Below are 13583 nucleotides of genomic sequence, written 5' to 3' on the forward strand. Positions count from 1 at the left end.
CCTTTGTATCTTGATAGGTATTGTGTTGAAAGTATAGATTGCTTTGGGCATTATGGATATCTTAATGATGTTAATTTTTTCTATCCATGAACATAGTATATGCTTCCACTTATTTGTATCTCCTTCAGTTCCTTTCTTCAAGGTCTTATAACTTTACAAGTTTTCTACATCCTTGGTTAAATCTATTGCTAGGTATTTTTGATGCAATTATAAATGGGATTGTTTTTTAGTTTTTTTTCTGGCAGTTTATTATTAGTGTATAAAATGCAACTGATTTCTGAACATTTATTTTGCTTCCTGCTGCTTTACTGAATTTATTTATCAGTTCAGTAGTAGTTTTTTGGTGGGATCTTTAGCATTCTCTATGTACAGTGTCATGTAATCTGCAACTAATGACAGTTTCACTTCTTCCTTCCAAATTTGAATGACTTTTATTTCTTCCCTTATCTGATTGCTGTGGCTAGAACTTCCAGTACCATGCTGAATAAGAATGGGGAAAGTAAGTGTCCCTGTCTTGTTCCCAATCTTGAGAAAAATGCTTTTAATTTTGTCCATTGAAAAATGATGTTGACTTACAGTTTCTCATATATGGCCTTTAATAAGTTGAGGTATGTTCCTTTTATTCCCACTTTGCTGAGGATTTTTATCATGAATGAATGTGAGATGTCATCAAATACTTTTTCTGCATCTATTGATATAATCATGTGGTTTTTACCCTTCATTTTATTTATGTGGTCTATCACATTTATTGATTTGCAAATATTGTACCAATCTTGCATCCTTGGGATAAATCCCACTTGATCGTAGTGTATGATTTTTTATTGTTGTTCAAGTACAGTTTTCTGCTTTTTTCTCTCATGCCAGCCCAACACCCCAGCCCTCCCCACCTCTTTCCCATTCCACCCCCTCCTCTGTTATTGTCCATGTGTCCTTTATAATTGTTCCTGCAGACCCTTCACCTTTTCCCCCTGAAATTCCCTCCCTTCTCCCCTCTGGTTGTATGATCTTTTCAATGTATTGCTGGATCTGGTTTGGTAATATTTTGTTGAGGATTTTAGTATCGATGTTCATCAGGAATATTAGCCTGTAATTTTCTTTCTTTGTAGTGTCGATCATATATTCTCTGTTGGATTGATCAATTTCCCATTATGTAGTGTGCTTCTTTGTCTCTTACTATATAACTTTTGTTTTAAAGTGTAATTCTTTCAGATATAAGCCTTGCTACCACAGTTTTTTTTTTCATTTCCATTTGCATGAAATATCTTTTTCTATCCCTTTACTTTTTATCTGTGTATGTCTTTTATCTGAAGTGGGTCTCTTGAAGACAGCATATATATGGGTCTTGTTTTCTTATCCATTCAGGTCCCCTATACCATTGGATTAGAACATCTAATCCATTTACATTTAAAATGACTACTGATAGGTACACATTTATTGCCATTTTATTCTTTTATGTTCCTCTATTTTCCTCCTTCTCCTCCTCCTCCTCCTTCTTCTTCTCCTTCTTCAAGACCCTTTAACATTTCTTGTAATCCTGATTTGGTAGTGATAAACTCCTTTAGCTTTTTCTTGTCTGAGAAGCTCTTTATTTCTCCTTCAAATTTCAGTGATAGCCTTGCTGGGTTAAGTTGTCTTGATTAAAAGCTCTTGCTGTTCATCACTTTGAGTAACTCATGTTAATACCTTTTTGCCTAAAATGTTTCTGTTGAGAAATCAGCTGAGAGTCTTATGGGAGCACCCTTGCAGGTAACTGCCTTTCCCTTCTGGTTTTTAAAATTCTCTCTTTGTCTTTAATCTTTGCCATTTTAATCGTGATGTGTCTTCTTGTGGGCCTCTTTGAGTTTATACTGTTTGGGACTCTATTCTTTCTGAACTTGAGTGTTTGTTGTTTTTTTTTTCTTCACCAGGTTAGGGAAATTTTCAGTCATTATTTCTACAAATAGATTCTCAATCCTTTGCTCTCTCTCTTCTCTTTCTGGTATGCCTGTGATGCAGATGTTGTTATGCATCATGTTATCCTAAAGCTCCCTTAAACTATCCTCAATTTATAATTCTTTTTTAAGGGGGGTGGGGCTGCTCTAATTGTGGGCTTTCAGCTACCTTGTCTTCCAAATTACCAATTCAATTCTCTTCTTCATTCACCCTACTGTTCCTTTCCTCTAGTGTACTCTTCACCTCAGATATTGTCTTCATTTCTGATTGGTTATTTTATGGCCTTTATGTCTTTTTCTATGCTTGCTATCTCTTTGTTGAAGCTCTCACTAAGTTCCTTCAGCATCCTTATAATAATTTCTTTGAACTCTCTGTCTGTTAAATTGCTTGTCTCCATTTCATCTAGCTCTTTTTCTATAGATTTCTTCTGTTTTTTAATTCAAAGCATGTTTTTATCTCCCCATTTTGACTTCCTCTTTTTGTTTGTGTCTATGTATTAGGTAGGTCTGCTATGCTCCCAGTGTTAGTAGAATGGCCTGATGTAGTAGGTGTCTTGTGGGACCCAGTGGCATAGTCTTCTTCATCATCTGAGCTGAGAGCTCCAGCAATGTTCCCTGTGTGAGTAATTTGGGCCTTCCTGTTATAATTGCATTATAATTAAGTCTTGGCTGCTATTGTGATTTTGGTCTGTAGGACCAACCCTCAGGCTGGCTGACTGTGAGGGTGTACCCCAACCACAGCATGTAAGATGCTGTGCAGATGCTGACCACATAAAGCAGGATTCATTTCAGCTGCATTTGATGACTGCTGAAATCTCCCAAGGATATGCCCTTTGTAAAGCTAATTGGATCCCCCTTCATGTTGTCTGAAGCTGGTCACTGGATGTGTTGGTTTGGGGTCCTCTTGGAAAGGCCTCTGGTGCAGGTCAATGCCAGACTCTGCCTGTGACTGGTCTGGGTAACCTGTTTGGAGCTACAAAGCAATCCACAATTTGTGTATGCCTCTGCTGGGCCCAGGTGTGCACAGGAAGGACCAAATTGCTCACCGAGTCTGGCTTTTACCAGCACCAAGCATCAGAAGTAGGTTAGCAAATGTCCCAAGGCTTTCCAAGATCTGCCTCCACCTGCCAGCTGCCTGTTAGACTCAGTCACTGAAAGAGCCTCTGACATTACTCAAGTTGCATGAGGGAGATCCTTAGTGAGTCCCCATGTAAGGGCGACTGGTGTTCACAAAATTGATGCAGGTTCAAACTCAGTGCCACTGAGGCCTGAGGCCACTCAGCAAATATACCATAGTATACCAACTCTAGCTGCCATCTGCTGGTTGCTTCCACAGCTTTGTGGTGGGGTTAGGTCTCAGGGAGTCATCAGAGTGAAGCTAGCAGGGCTTATCAAGCCCAAATAGACCAAGATTTGGACATGTGAAGAGAGTGCTCTGAGTGCAAGGAAAAATGGCCCACATCCTAGAGCCACATAACTCAGACTGTCCAGTAGGGTGGAGCCACAAGGAGCAGGAGGGTGGGACCAACCGGAGCCCTGAGGGTGGTTCTAGCAGTTCTCTTGTGAGGGGGAAGCACAGTCAGGTTCACAGGAAATTGTGGGGATGGCCCCCAGCCCAAAGCCACACAACTCAGTCACTAACACTCCCTGATTCTATCCAGACCTCTATATCCCAGCCCAAGAAGCTGACTCCTTAGCAGGGTGAAAGCTCTATTTGGTGGGGCTACAGAGAGTCTAGAGTATGGGGCTATTGCAGTCCCTAGACTGATACCATAAAGAGGGATATGCTCCACTTAAGAAAGATGGTGTGCCATTTGGGAGAGGAACACATCTCAGGTACCCTGGTGGCTGTCCCTTCAGAAATGTCCCCAGAGTCACAAGCCCCAGATTCTCCTCATGCAACTCTAGTCTGCTCCATCCTCCCTCCACAGGAGCTTGGAATGAGTGGTTGTGGATGAGATTTTGTGGTTTGTCTCTTTAAGAGTGTGCCTGTCTCTCCCTGGTGGACAGAATTTCCACCAATTTTCACAGCCAGTCATTATGTTGGCACCCCTTCTTGGCTCTGGTGCTCTAGACTGAGGAGCCCAGCTTGCTGTTGAAACCCCACTCTTCTAAGGGGAAACCTTCACAGCTGAGATACCCCTTCAGAATCTCGGCTGCCACTATGGGAGCAGGGGCCAGCCCTTTGGCATCTTTGCCCTTGATGCCAGTATCGTTGTGGTCTATTTTGTAAATTCTTGGTTATAAGACTTCTCTTCAGCCAGTCTTCAGTTTGTTATTCAGGTTGATTCTATATTTTAGTTTAATTCCAGTTTGGTCCTGGGGGGAAGTGTGTGTAACATTTACCTACTCTACTGCCATCTTGGATCCCTCAGAATTTTTATTTTTTTCTATTGAGAAATTCTATTTAGAAAAAGTCCTTTATTTTGTGTGACTCTTTGTGCTAATGTTTTTGGAGAGAAAGAGCATGAAAATGTTGTTTGTGTGGCCATTTGTTGAAAAAGAGATGTTTAACTTATCTGTCAATACTAACTCCTTTTCTATATATGCTTTTCAAATTAGCTGATCCTTAAAACATACATACAATGTTCAAAGCAATTTGCTTAGTATGTGTTAGTGTATGACTAACAGCCTCTTAGATTTGGATTCAACCTGAGTTTACGATTGGCCTATAGAACCTCTTGTTCATGTCAGTTATCCAGAGAAACCTCAGTAAGAAACTACCTCATAGGGTTTCAAAATCTTCATCTGCTTTGGGGAGAAACTGAAGGAAGAAAATCCACTTTTGGTAGTAGAAAAAATAGAACCAGTAAGTCTAAGTGATATCAAATATATTATGATTATTATGACTTTCAGTAGACATAAGAATTCTGATTCCTCTTATATTTTCTTAGAATCAAGCACGTGTGAATATACACACCACTTACTCAATGATGTGAAGTAATGACATGGATAAGCCAAAGCAATCACTAATCAAAACAAGAAGTGATATTTGGCTTTGATATGTATTTTGGTTCTATGAGTTTCAGAAAATCCACAGTACCTCAGATAACTTAAGGACATAGCTAGACTCAAAAGAAAGTAGACAAATATTTAGCTTCCCCATACTGAACTTCTGTTTGATTCCATATGCTTTCCAGTTAGTACTGGGAGTGGAAAGCATCCTTTGCAGGCTAATTTGGTCTTAGTAGACCTAGCCTTTTCCCATAAGTATTTGATTTTCCCTCTTCTGAGTAGTTAGGCACAGTCTACGTAGGTCAAACCTCTTTTAACTTATAAGGTTAAAAGAGAAACATTGTCAATCCTTCTACTGTTTTTGCTTACGGTATCAAAAAATTGTCTTGACTGACATTTCTATAACTGAATTGACAAGTTGTTTTGATGATGAATTTAGTGCTTTGCTTTTCAAAGCCTTTCCTAGCAGCTAAACCAGCTAAAAGTGTGGAGACAGGAAGCAGTAACCTCAAAACTCTTTCCCTCACAACTCCTCCTTGACAACAGACAACATGAAGAGTAAGATTGGAGGTGAGAAGGTACTTATCTGCTGCTTATGAGCTAGGCAGTGGGAGCTAAAAGATTTCTCACAGATAATCTATGAATCTTGTGCTATAGTTGACTTCTGGAAAACTAAAACTTGCTTGTACTTCCATGAGAATGAAGTGGGAGAGGAAGCTTGGTTACAACAAAAAAATCTTTCCCTTTTTGCCTATTGTAGATGAGTTAATTACTGTATTAATAAGCAAGTCAACTCTCTGCACAGGTAGAGTGAATAACCATCTGTGAGGTGTGGCTCCATGTACCAGAGAAGGAACCCTGACCCTGAAAAGACCCTGTTCACCAGCTCAGTCAATGCTTAGATTTCCAAGAAGATAAAGCCTAAAATGTAATGTGGGAGACATGTTGATTTAAATTAGTAATTATGGCCTACGTATATAAGGCTACAAAGCATTTTCTCCTGTTTTATCTCATGTGAACTCCATATTAATATGTAAAGTAAATAGGCAAGTTGTTCATCTTTATGGCCAATTTACAGGTGGGAAACTGAGGTCAGTTAGGTCAAGTGACTTGTCCAATATTATAAGACCAGTTAGTGAGCCTTAAGACTCAGCTCACAGCCCATGACTTCTAATTTACTGCACTTTTCTCTCTGCCAAGTTGCATTAAAATTTCAACACAATTTCTGTGATTGATTTTATATCCTCTCAAAGTAGGGCTTGATAGTTGGATGGGACTACATGTCTGAAGTGAGAGTTAAGGAGGAAGATACCATTGAACAGGGAAGTCGATGGAGTGGGAAAAGACAGGAGCAAGACAGATTCCATTTTCTCTACCATTTTGCTGGATTTCCATCTTGCAAAAACTACTCAGCTACAAAGAAGGCTGGAGATGATTCTAAGCCAATCCCTCATTTTATAGAAGGAGCAACTGAAGACAAATGAAGTAAATAATTTTCTAAGTAAAATCAGTCAAATGGTGGAAAAAGCCAAGGTTTTGTTTGTTTATTTATTTTTATGATTTTAGATGTAATGTCTTAAATCATGAGTGACTAGAAAACCAAGTTTGTGAATTCAGCAAAATTGACTTGATTTTTATGGTCACATTTAGAAAGTACGTTTTCAAACAGTCTCTGCCTCTAATGTGCATACATAAAACATTTTGCTTACCATTTCAAAGACTTCCTGAAGGTCATAGATGGATCCCAGATAAGGCCTACAGATAATATGTTCACATGAAATGTCTCTTATAAATTATTTTAGTCCCATAAGCAATAATTATACTATGGTACCTCTTTCATTTCAGCTTGCTTAAGTATACAAAAGAATTTGAACATAAACATTAGTCAATGTATAAAGTCATTTGTTAAGTCTAAACCTCATTTGGGGAAATCCGTAACTTCATGGTCTTTGTGAATTGCATTTATTTGTCATGTTTAATTTAACATATGTTGTGTTTCTTTTTCTTTATCATTGCACCATAAATAAGTAAAATGCCACATAGAGGCTGTTGAACATAGAGTAGAGCAGGCAGCACTCAACACTGAAATCTGCATTGGAAAGTTAAGGAAGCAATAGAAAGAGTATAATAGATATTTGGTTAGCAAAGTGACTTCCCTTCAGAACCGCTTAAGAACTTTATTGGGTTCCATCTCTGCACATTTCAATCAGAGTTTCTTTCGCAGTTTAAAAAATCAGGTTGGAAAATCCTAATCATTGCTAAGTCCTGAGTGAACAGAATTTAACATGTTAGGCAGGAACTGAAAAAAATGAAAGCTCTCTGTTTTCACCCATCTTGCCCTATGATGTTTGTGAACGTTTTGTGAAGGTGACACTGGTTTCCCTGACACAGAAGAACACCTCCCTCCTGACCACAGAGTTGGTAAAGTTACCGTAACTTCCCTTTGCGTAAACTTTCTGTTCAGGCCCAGGATACCCTTCAACATGTGGCAGTCTGACTATTTTCACCTTTCAGCCCCTGTAAGAAGCAGGCTACCCTACAGGCCAGTCCAGGATTTGCTCTGGAAAGACAAACCAATGCTTTCTGGGAGGAAGGAGAGACTCCGCCATCTCTGGCTGTGGTAACTCTAGCTGGTGGTTTGAACCCTTAGAGATGTGAGAAAGATGAGTACAAAACAGTCATCAAAATTAGGTAGCAGGAGGAGAGTTTTATTATCAAAGATTGTTGGAAAAGATATGGAGCCACAAGGGGTAGTGCTAGAAGCTGTAACTCATAGCAGCAGAGTTATGACCACCCTTAGGTATAAAGGGACCAATGGAGAGGGAAGTCATGAGAAGCACGTGGAAAGAAAATTGTGTAGAAGAGGCCATGACAGAAGCAGTGGCTCTATCAAGAGAAACAATCAGACCAAGCACATTAACTCCTATTAACAGAAAGTGTGATTTTAAACAAAATCTAAAGAGATCTTACTTTTAACAAGTACAACTGATTACAGAAAAAATAAAAATAGAAGCCTAATTAATACATTCACTGAACAAACTGCTGTTGGTCAGCACTAATCTGAGCTCCATATTTTACCCTGATCTGCGTTTTTACACAGGTAAACATTGCAATATTGTCCTTTTAATGAAAACATCAATTGAAAAATATATGTGAACCCCTATGTTCACTGCAGCACTATAGATCAGGAAGCAACCTAAATGTCCATGAATGAGTAAATAGATCATTACTCAGCCATAAAACAGAATGAAATCATTCTCATTTGCAATGAGATAAATGGACCTAGAGAGTATTTTACTAAGTGAAATAAGTCAGACAAAGAAAGACAAACACCATAGGATTTCAATTATATGTGGAATCTAACAAAACAAACAAACAAGAATGTGGGAGGTGGAGGTGGGTAGGGCAGGGAGAGAAATGGGGGGGATGGGAACAATTAAAATTGAGCAAGAATCAAAAAAAGATATTTTAGAAAATGAATATTTATGAAGAACTTAAAATTAATACAGACATGGTCTATGTTCATAAAAAAGAATAATCAATATAATAACAATGTCAATTACTTTTACCTATTCTATCTATAAAGTTAATATACTTCTAACAACAACAAAAAAAAACAGACTCATAGACACAGAGCACAAACTGATGTTTGCCAGAGGGGAGGCAGGGGAATGGGTGGAAAAGGTGAAGAGGATTAAGAAGTACAAACTTGCAGTTATAAAATAAGGATATAATGTACAGCATAAGGAATATAGTCAATAATATCACAATAACTCTGTACAGTGACAGGTGGTTACTAGATTTATTGTGGTAATCACTTCTTAAGGTATATAAATGTGGAATCATTATGTTGTACACCTGAAACTAATATAATGCATGTCAACTATTATTTTCAAAAAATTACTGTGCTACATGAAACTCTCAGAAAATAACTTAAAGGTCAAATAGCTCATTAGCAAAAAAGTCCCATCTGAGCATCTAAATCTAAGTCATTCATTCTTTTTTCTTTTAATATTTTATTTATTTATTTTTAGAAAGAGGGGAAGGGAAGGAGAAAGAGTGGGAGAGAAACATCAATGTGTGCTTGCCTCTCAAGCATCCCCTGCTGGGAACTGGCCTGCAACCCAGGCATGTGCCCTGACTGGGAATTGAACCAGCAACCTTTTGCTTCACAGGCCCTTGCTCAATCCACTGAGCTACACCAGCCAGGGCCATTCTTTTTTTTTAATTTAATTATTGTTCAAGTACAGTTTTCTGTCTTTTAGACATTCATTTTTAAGTGAAAAAAAAATATCAAAAAAATCAATAAGTATTTTCTACAAATAAATTTTGATTTGTCACAAAATTGTTCTTTGGTATTCTAACTACTATCATGACAAAGTCATGCATTCATTCAGCAAATAAATGATGGGACCTTATGTACTAGATTCATGGGGGATGGGAAGATGTAAAAGATGTAGCTATCTAGGAGAAATCTTAAGGCAGGTACACAATTAGCTACATTCCAAAGCCATGTATGGTACATGAGCTCTATAGAGATTCACTGACAGTCATATGAAAGAGACTTTGTTGCCAGGCAACATGATCCTGGAATATTTTGGCATTTAGCTGGGGTATGAAGTTTGAGGCAAGTTTACATAGGCTAAAGTAAAGGAAAGGACTTTTGCTTTAAGAGCTTACTGGAGACAAGCAGGGCATCCCATTTACTTAATAGGAAAGTAGACGATGACTGGTATCGATCAGGGAGGGCCTCTAATGCCAAGAAAAGGCACATGTATTTTACTAGCAAGGCAACGGAAGACACTGAAGACATCTCACTTAAGTAAGTGCCACCTTGGGATGTTTGCACGTCAGTGCAGAATGCAAGGACTTGGAATGAAGCTAGAGTGAAGGCAGAAACCCACTGGAGGCTGTTGCAAGAGTGCTGGTGTGAGCTGCAGAGGAGGCAGCGGGGACAGATATGATGGACAAGTCATTGGTGCTCAGCTGTGCTCAATGATAAAGAACAGGAATCAAAAATGACATAGATGATGAGAACAAAAGTAGAGATACTTGTTGACAAAATGAGATAAATGAAGTGAGGAAATTTATTTGGAAAAAAGAGCTTTTGAGTTCAGTTTTTGATATGTTAGTTTTGAGTGGCAGGCAAGGCAGCCTAGAGAAAAGGTCCAAGAGTTAGATATCTCAAACTAGAGTTCAAGAAAGTTGAAGGGAGATATGTATATTGGGATGCCATCTATAATAAGACAACAGTTAACATTAAACCTGCTAAAAGCCATTGCCTACACTATAGATCATCCCTACCACTCAGAAACACTGCCCAGCAATGCAGGGTGTGAGCAGACTAGGACTGAAACTTCCTAAACACAAAGCAACACAGTCTGGGGTGCAATGTGACCCAGCCCCTGTCATTCAAAAGGCTGCAATTGTCTTCTCGCTTCTAAAGGTAGACAGACAGTCTAAGAGAACACCATGGCAGATCACCTTAACTTGTATGAAAAGGTACCCACACCCATAGCCATAAAACTACTTCCAAAAATCAAATTTTATTATCCTAGAAAGATGCCTATAGTCCAAATAGTAAGTAACCAGGGTTTTCTAGTTTTCCACATAAATATTATGATAGTAATTGAGCTAACAGATAGAAAGAAACCTCGCAGTATTAAGGAACTTCCTATGTTAATATATTAATTTTCAAATGAATATTTTAATCCAGTAACCAAATTTGGAACCACATTTTCCTCCTCAGTCACCAATAATTCTGAGCCTTCATTTGAAACAACTCTGTAAAAAAGATGAGAGTACAATTATTCTCTCTATGTTTCATTCTCCCTAAATTTTCCATTTCCAAGGAGCCTAATCAGGATCACCTTGGCACTACAGAATCTTTCAGGTAAGTGTCATGGCCTGGAAGTTTGAAAATAATTGCTGCATTGAACCTTAACATCACACAGAAAAAAATGGGGAGAGAGAGCAAAGATAATATCGTCCCTTAAACTCCTGTAGTCATTTCTAAGCATTAGTATCTAAAAATCCTGGTTTGCAATCTCTCCAGGAGATTTCCTGGTTGGCTGGTTTGCAATTCTTTGTATTTTCTCTATTAGATCATAAGAGCATCTACAAAGGGATGGGGTGGTTGAGTTGCCTCATTAGAGCTCATAAAAGCCAGAGCTTTTCTATTCCACTAAAGAAGCATTTTTTAAGCCAGAAACAGACCTGAGATGTCTCCAAGCCCAACCCCCATCAGATGAGAAAACCAAGACATAGAAAATCTGTGCCACAGTGTGACAGACTAAAACTCCCGATCACATCTCCCTACACTGAAAATTTTTAGCTTTAGCTTTTGAGTTTGAAAAAAGAAAAGTAAAAAACATGATGGACATGGCCTTTCCTAAGCCAAGAGCAAGCAGCCACATCCTTGTTTCAAAAAAACACTGGGAGATTAACTTTCCCAACTGGAAAATGGAGCCCTGCCCATGACGTTAGGCAGGGTTGGTCTGAACCTTGTAACCTTGTTATCTCAGCCATGAGCTGAAGCCATGCCCAATCACAGTGTGTGTTTTTGAAGGCTCAAGCAAATTTAAAGTTTGCATGGGTGTCAAACTCAAGGTATGTACTAACCTACTAGCCCTTTTTAATGTAAGTTTAACACAGCAACCTAACACATCTCTGTTCCTATAATCTCCATTCTTCATCATTTTTCTCAGATATTTGTCCTCCTCTCTCTAACCTCCCATGCTCCAAATCATCTCCTTCCTCATCTTCTGGAGGAAACTTCCTCCCTCCTCCTTTCTTCCCTAATAGCTCTCTTTTCCCTCCAACCTGCAATAGTACACATGTGCGCGCACACACTCAAGACCAGCATCTGTTCCTTCCACAGAATGATAAAGCATAATAAAGTCTATCAGTTTGCAAACTTTTATTACATACTTGCTGTGTACAAAATATTATGGTAAACAGCATAGGTGACAAAGGTTCTTAATTGTTTCCACGTTAGTAATTTCCTGCTCTTTTTCTTAATCCTTTGAAGTCTTATTTCCCTTACCATTCTGCCTAAACTCAAAAGTCCTGAGTGGCCTCCTTTTAGCCAAACTAGTGACCTTTCCAAGTTATTATTCACTTCTCCTTCCCTTATCCAATTAATGCTATTAGCCACTGGTTTTTGTTTTAATTCTTTTCTCCTTTGACTTTAATGATACTTCATTAGCCTTATTCCTCTTGCGTCTCCAAACACATTCTCTGTTTCTTTCACTAGCCCATCATTCTCTTCTTAACCATGACTCCTAACCAGAACTCTTTTTCTTCCTACCTAGTTCCCATATCATCAACTTTGTGCCAGACATTTTTCTGACACCTCAAATTGAACATGTCTAAAACTAAATACTATTTTCCTCCAAAACTCAGTGTCACAACATCTTGATTTCAAGTGGTGATACCACCATTCCTCTGTTAAACCAAAAACCCTGGCATTATTCTTGATCCTTCCCTCTCTTTTGCCTTCATCCAAAACTAGGCCCTTAGTCCTGAAATTTCTGCTTTCAAAACATCTCTCATAATAATCACTTCTTTCTAGTCCCACTTCACCACCCAATCCGTATCTACTACTCTCATCTTGGCAAAGCAACAGAGTGTTATAACATCTCCTTGATACTAGTCTCCAAAGCCATATGTATTCTAGACCCTTCTGCTTCTGAAAACTTTCATCTTCTTCACAATGCCTTAAAATGAAATGTGAACTTCTGTTATTAATATTGAATCCTTTGTTCGACCTGATTCTACCCTGCCTTTCCAGATCTGCACACATTCAGACTGGCCATTGGTTCCAAGAACATAAAACAATATGCCTGGTTTAATTTCTTTATTTGCATGTGTCTCCTTCCTCATGCAACATAGCACTGGTAAGACATGAACCCTGGAGAAACTGTCTGGATTTACTAGCTTACTAGCTGTGTGACCACAGACAAGTTGCTGTATCTGTTCCATGCTTCAGTTTCCCCATGGAAAATGGGGTTAAGGATAGAAACTACCTCATAGGATTTAGGGCAAGAAGAAATGTTTTGGTACAGGGAAAGCCATGTAGAACAGTGCCTGGTGGATTATGAGTGCAAAATAAATGTTAGCCCCCAATTACTATTTAAAAAATCATTCATTTAAATCCTGACTTTCTTTAAAGTCTAGCTCAATCCCCAACCCTTCATAAAGGCTTACTATTCTATGTTAATCTCACTGAAGTGTTATTTTATGTTTCCTCACCTTAGTAGGAATTTATTTCCTCCATCAACAAATATTTGTTGAACACCTACAGTGCCCCAGCACTTTTGCAGAGTACTGAGGTTACAAGGATAAATAAGACATGATCCTGCCCACAGGGAGCTCACAGTCTAGAGGAAAAAAACAAATGTCTCAACACAATAACAATAGTTTGGGGAATCCTGAGAAGCAAACAAACTCATTGTTTTGCCATTTGAGGTCCCAGAAAGGCTTCTTCAGTTGAAAAGCATGGGGGACATTCCAGATTACAAGAATAATACATGCAAAGTGATTAAAACATCAAATGGCCTGTGAGCTGGGGACTTCCAAGTGTTATCTCTTTCCAGCTATCATGTCCTATTATACATAGTCTCCTCAACTAGATCATAAAGTCCATGAAAGCAGAGAGAAATTGATTCATTACACAAGCAGTTCCTGTGTGCTAAT

General features: G+C 38.6%; 1 protein-coding gene across 3 annotated transcripts in view; it reads right to left on the minus strand.

Moving 5' to 3' along the window:
• The window catches only part of CD28 (CD28 molecule), a 69579-nt gene that overhangs the window by 12724 nt on the left and 43272 nt on the right, over window positions 1-13583 (minus strand). Inside the window, exon 1 of one of the 3 annotated variants that reach the window (XM_037043527.1) lies at window positions 6596-6820. The exons of the other annotated variants lie outside the window; for them this stretch is intronic. The gene's annotated coding sequence lies outside the window, so the exon portion shown is untranslated. Of the gene's footprint in view, window positions 1-6595; window positions 6821-13583 lie in introns of those variants that run through there. 3 annotated transcript variants of the gene reach the window in all.

Source organism: Sturnira hondurensis, unplaced genomic scaffold, assembly GCF_014824575.4.
Source record: "Sturnira hondurensis isolate 20B ecotype Veracruz unplaced genomic scaffold, ASM1482457v3 Scaffold0004136, whole genome shotgun sequence".
Lineage (NCBI taxonomy): Eukaryota > Metazoa > Chordata > Mammalia > Chiroptera > Phyllostomidae > Sturnira > Sturnira hondurensis.